General features: G+C 43.2%; 1 pseudogene across 1 annotated transcript in view; it reads left to right on the top strand.

The window, feature by feature from the left end:
• Positions 1–6,139, top strand: part of LOC105551627 — a 13,004-nt pseudogene that overhangs the window by 227 nt on the left and 6,638 nt on the right. Inside the window, exon 2 of the transcript XR_001007885.1 lies at positions 3,067–3,255. The product of XR_001007885.1 is annotated as a U1 small nuclear ribonucleoprotein C pseudogene (transcript). The remainder of the gene's footprint in view (positions 1–3,066; positions 3,256–6,139) is intronic.

Below are 6,139 nucleotides of genomic sequence, written 5' to 3'. Positions count from 1 at the left end.
TTTTTTTGAGACAGAGTCTTGCTCTGTCATCCAGGCTGGAGTGCAGTGGTACAATCTCAGCTCATTGCAACCTCTGCCTCCCAGATTCAAGCGATTCTTGTGCCTCAGCCTCCTGAGTAGCTGGGATTACAGGCGCCCGCCGCCACGCATGGCTATGTTTTGTATTTTTAGTACAGACAGGGTTTCGCCATGTTGGCCAGGCTGGTTTTGAACTTCTGACCTCAGGTGATCTGCCCACCTGGGCCTCCCAAAGTGCTGGGATTATAGGCATGAGCCACCGCTCCCGGCCAAGAAACAAGCTTTTTAAGGTCATCTCTGTACATCCATCAAATACTTAGAGATACCCAATCAATGCTTGACCTAGTGAACGAGCAAATAAAATGACTGAATCCATTTTCAAATTGCAGTTAAATCTGGGGAAAAGTAAGATTCATTTAAAAGCCCCTTTTCACTAACAACTGAAGGTGTAATTTTATTTCTGACCAATTGTCTTATTTTCAACGGAATCAACTCTATCATATAAAATACATAGCTCTAGCTTACCCTCAAGGTTGATATACAGCAAATTCAGTAATTTTCTGAACCTAATGTGATCATTTGGTTTAAAAACACTGTAGGCTCCTTTAAATATCCAGAGTTCAAATTTTAAGTCATCAAAACTCATGATTTGTCCTGATTCCAAGAGATAAGAAACAGGTGACCTGAGCTGCTGGTACTAGGAACCACTGCTGCAGAGAAGGCAATGTTTCCTCTGTCTGACCATTGACAGCAGGCAGTCAGACCTGAGCCCCTACTCTATCCTGAAAATCCATTCCTCTCTGTCTCCTGCTAGGCATTCCTTCTCTTTGGGAAGTTATTCTCCACTCTGACCAATGGCAATGTTATGCCCTAGAGTAATAAATGAGAGTTTAATTTTAAAAAGCATTTCCTCCTGAATATTTATATCATCCAACCCCTGAGGACACTAACTGCCACTGCTAGTGGCCCCTGTATCTGTTTTCTTCTTTTTTGGTAATAGACTTCCTATTTCTAGCCACATAGCCACAGGCAGAAGTAGCCATGTGCCTAAGTTCTAGTAAAGGGGATGTAAATAGAAGTGTCATGTATAACTTCCAGAAAGGTCAGGCTGCCTGGAATGTGGACATGACAGCTGAATCTCAAGCAATCATTTTAGTCAATAAAGCTGAAAGCCACTTTTGGTTAATTGGCAGTAACTGTGTTTGATTAAAAATTTGTGCAAAAACAAGTTTTCTCTATTTCCACTGAGATGCTCTCACTTCTGCACCGTGGATGGATATGTGAAAATAATGTTCCTCGTTCTGTTTGTTTATATAAATAAATGCTTTTAAAATTTCTTTTAGTTTTATTTTCTGTGTCCCTACAGAAAACCTCATTCACCTCTGGATCCCGTTCCATAAAGTGGTGTTTGGGACCTGTCAGCGTTCCTCATTGCCGAGAGGGGGAAATCAGTGTTAGGGCTATCTGGAAGTGTGGCCTTGATGTTTGCATGAATAATGCCTCTAATAACATTCAGTACCAGGTGGAGGGAGAAAGGTTATTAGTATCCCTCCCTCCTTCCCTCCCTTCCCTTTACTTCCTTCCTTCCTTCCTTCTTTTCTTCCTTCCTTCCCTCCTTCCCTCCTTCCTTCCTTCCTTATTTTCTTCCTTCCCTCCTTCCCTCCTTCCTTCCTTCCTTATTTTCTTCCTTCCTTCCCTCCTTCCCTCCCTTCCTCTCTCTTTCTTTTATTTTCTTTTCTCTTTTCTTTTCTTTCTTAAGACAGGGTCTTACTCGTTACCCAGGCTGGAGAACAGTGGTGCAATCATAGCTCACTGTAACCTCAAACCCCTGAGCTCAAGTGATCCTCCTGCCTCAGCCTCCTGAGTAGCTAGAACTACAGGCATGCACCACCATGCCCAGCTAGTAGTAATTTTAATATGTGATTAAAATACACATGTTTCATTCCCTTTAAAACAAAAGCTGCCACCCTACTAAAATGATTTTTGAAGCTGGACCATGGTAGAGGGTTTTGTGTGTATGTTGCTTTTTTGATTTTTGTTTTAACGTGCTCTGGGGGTGATGGAGAACCACTGTTTCCACATCTTGAGCTTTAAATTGCCATATCCATTTCATCTCTTCTGCTTATTGTGAACATACTAACCATATCCATATCTAATCCAGGGATTTTCATTTGCTAATTCCAAGAGGGAAGGGTAGACCATGGTTAGACACATCCAGTCACCACTAGGTAATGTTCACATCACATTCTGAAGAGTTAACTAAAATACATTGCTTTTCATTTTAAAGTGAATGGTTTTGAGGTAAATTTCAACCCTATTTCTGGGTTACCCATCCGGTCACCACTAGGTAATGTTCACACCACATTCTGAAGAGTTAACTAAAATACATTGCTTTTCATTTTAAAGTGAATGATTTTGAGGTAAATTTCAACCCTATTTCTGAATTACCCATTTCAATTATATTTATGAATTATTAAAAGCTAATAGAACTTCATAATATAACAACAAATATAGATAATTAAAACATGTTAATACAAAAATAAAATATATTAGCAGACTTCTAGTATCTTTGTGAGGCTACTGAGTCTAAATGAAAATGTTTTCTTTCTTACTTGATTTTTCATAATTGCCTTAGGTAAGAGTTAGGATACAAATAGAGTTGCTAAAACAAAGCAATTTGTCAAGCAATTCTGCAGTTTTGCCAAAACAGCAAAGATGTAAATAAGGTAGAACCCTTTGAGAGCTGTGTGTGTGTGTGTGTGTGTGTGTGTGTGTGTGTGTGTGTATTTTTGTAGAGATGGGGTCTTGCTCTGTGGCCCAGTCCTGCCTTGACCCAAAGTGCTGGGATTACAGACTTCAGCCACCACACCTGGCCCATAAATATATATTTAAATGAAAGGAGGCAACACAATGTAGCAAAAATAGTCTGGAAGATGGGAGAAAGACCTGGGTTTGGGTCTTGATTCTGTCTTCTACCAGCTATCAAATGAGGTCAATTGCACCTCTTAGGATAGTTATAAGGACAACTGATATCTTGCCTGCGCATAGTGGGTACTCAGCAAGATGAATTTCCTTTCTCCCTCCGCCTGGTACTGAATGTTATTAGAGGGTACAGAGCCATTATTCATGAAAACATCAAGGCCACATCTCCAGATGGCCCTAACACTGACTTAGCCCGGTCAGCGATAAAGAACGCTGATAGGACCCAAACACCACTGTATGGAGCACGATCCAGAGGTGAGTGAGGATTTCCGTAGGGACATGTGGGGAGATAGGAAGATAAGACCCTCAACCCCACAGCGAGGCCTTAGGGGAATCCAGGGACAGCCAGGTCTCCTGGCAATGGAACTGTACTTTGGGGACCTGAAGACCCTCAGTCGCAGGTTTTGGGAATTTCCTACTTAAGGGTTTCACCATTACATTGTCTTAGCGACTTTGCCTCTGTTTCTCCTGTTCCTGCTGCTGTTGACTAACTGGCTTTGATGCTTTGTATTCAAATGCTCCAAGAGAGACATTCTTGCTGGTTTGTAGTCTAAGCTGCCTCTGTTTCACAAAGCTTTTGTAGCAAGCTGTTTTCACAGATCACTGACCAGTCTACAGATTGGCTTTTTCTGGGTCAGGTATCTTCTCCTTACCAATTAGCTTAGCCAGGGTGACAGGCTACATGGCCAACTTTTCTCTGGATGCACCATGAACATGGAAGACATTCAGATCATAGTAGGTTGTTTGTCTATTTGTTTCTAAACTGGTAAAAACGTTTGTCATGTAGAGTTGGAGGAGAGAAGGTCATTTGTCTATCAAATGCCAAGTTTTGGAGGATGTAAAGAGCAAAGACTCTTCAATTTCCCCTCAAAATGTATTTGATGTCTCTCACTGATTCCACCTCCCTCTCTACAGTTCAAGCATTCAGGACTTCTATTTTCTTTTTCTTTTTTTTTTGAGACGAGTCTCGCTCTGCCCCCAAGCTGGAGTGCAGTGGCATGATGTCGTCGGCTCACTGCAACCTCCGCCTCCCGGGTTCAAGTGATTCTCCTGCCTCAGCCTCCTGAGTGGCTGGGATTACAGGTACCCGCCACCACGCCTGGCTAATTTTTGTATTTTCAGTAGAGACGGGGTTTCACCATGTTGGTCAGTCTGGTCTCGAACTCCTGACCTTGTGATCCGCCCCCCCTGCCCCGCCAGGCTCCCAAAGTGCTGGGATTACAGGCATGAGCCACCGCGCCCAGCCAGAACTTCTATTTTCTTCAAACATCTCTCTTGCTCTTGCTCTCTCTATTTCTTTTTTAGACCTACAAACCTGTGGTGTTTTCTGTCTGGAATACCCCCTCTGCATCCTCTCAGCCTAGCTGAAATGTCTGCTCCTCAAGGAAGTTTTTTCAGACTCCCACACTGCATCCAGCTTCCTCTGTTATAAGCTCCTTGCTATTACACCTTGTGCTTCCTCTTTCAAAATATTCCTCCTGTTTATAATTATTTGTTTAATATCTGTCTTTTCTGTTGACTGAGACTCAATAAAAGCAAGAATTTCTCTCTTGTCATTGCTGTTTCCTCAATATCTGGTCTAGCTCCTGACACTTAATGAAACTTAATAAACATTTATGGAATGAGTGAGCTTTTGTTATCATGCTATCTGGACAGAATATTTTATATTTGAGAAGAATCAGTGACCCCCCAACAATCTCAATGTTGGGCAGAACCAAAGTAAGATGTTTTGGAATGGCACTAGTGGTAGGAAAAACTCAAATTTTTTCCTCCGCTGTCACGCCACACAACAATAAACACAGAAAACTTCTATGATGAAATGTGGGGGATTCTCCCCACTACAAGCAAGCAATCAATACTGCAGCAGACACCAGCTGGGTGCCCTCTAATTCACTTCTGATACTGTCTCCCCGGAGATAGCGTCAGATCCCACAGACCAAGGGCTCAGTGCGAAAAATTCACCTCCCACTTCAGACACCAGTGACAAGTCGAGGCATCCACAACCTCTGACTGACCAGCCTCAAGTGGGGGTTCCAACGACCTGGTCTTTGGATGCGATTTATTTGCTAGAGTAGCTCACAGAACTCGAGGAAACAATTACTTACATTTACTGGATTATTCCTAAGGATATTTTAATGGATACAAATAAACAACTACATGAAGAGATACATAAGGTAAGGTCTGAGTGCAGGCACTTCTGTCCTCATGGTGTTGGGGTGGGCCACTCTCCTGGTTCTTGCATAAGTTCTTGTTAACCGTTCACTTTCCCAGAAACCTCCACATGTTTGGCTATCCAGAAGGTTTTTGTTTTGTTTTGTTTCGAGACAGAGTTTCGCTCTTGTTTCCCAGGCTAGAGTGCAATGGCGTGATCTCGGCTCACTGCAACCTCCGCCTCCCAGGTTCAAGCAATTCTCCTGCCTCAGCCTCCTGACTAGCTGGGATTACAGGCACCTGCCACCACACCCGGCTAATTTTGTATTTTTAGTAGAGATGGGGCTTTTCCATGTTGGATGTTGGTCAGACTCAGGTGATCTGCCCACCTCGGCCTCCTAAAATGCGGGGATTACAGGCATGAGCCACTGCACTCGGTATTTTTTTTTTTTTTCTTTTGAGACAGAGTCTGGCTCTGTCACCCAGGTTGGAGTGCAGTGGCATGATCTCGGCTGTCTGCAACCTCTGCCTCCTGGGTTCAAGAGATTCTCGTACCTCAGCCTCCCAAGTAGCTGGGATTACAGGTGTATGCCACCATAGCCAGCTAATTTTTATATTTTTAGTAGAACTTGCATAAGTTCTACTTGTGCCCAGCCTTATCCAGAAGTTCTTGAACCCTGTCTTCTGGGCCATTTTATGGTGACTTCATTGGATAGGCATGATTGAAGTATGGATAACCTTGTTGAAATGTGATTGGACAAAAAGGATATGATCTGGTCAGGCACAGTGGCTCACACCTGTAATCCCAGCACTTTGAGAGGCCAAGGTGGGCGGATCACAAGGTCAAGAGATCAAGACCATCCTGGCCAACATGGTGAAACCCCATCTCTACTAAAAATACAAAAATTAGCTAGGCGTGGTGGTGTGCACCTGTAGTCCCAGCTACTTGGGAGGCTGAGGCAGGAGATTCGCTTGAACCCAGGAGGCA

Source organism: Mandrillus leucophaeus, unplaced genomic scaffold (genome assembly GCF_000951045.1).
Source record: "Mandrillus leucophaeus isolate KB7577 unplaced genomic scaffold, Mleu.le_1.0 Scaffold114, whole genome shotgun sequence".
NCBI classification, from domain to species: domain Eukaryota; kingdom Metazoa; phylum Chordata; class Mammalia; order Primates; family Cercopithecidae; genus Mandrillus; species Mandrillus leucophaeus.
This window is presented reverse-complemented; position numbering and strand designations above follow the sequence as displayed.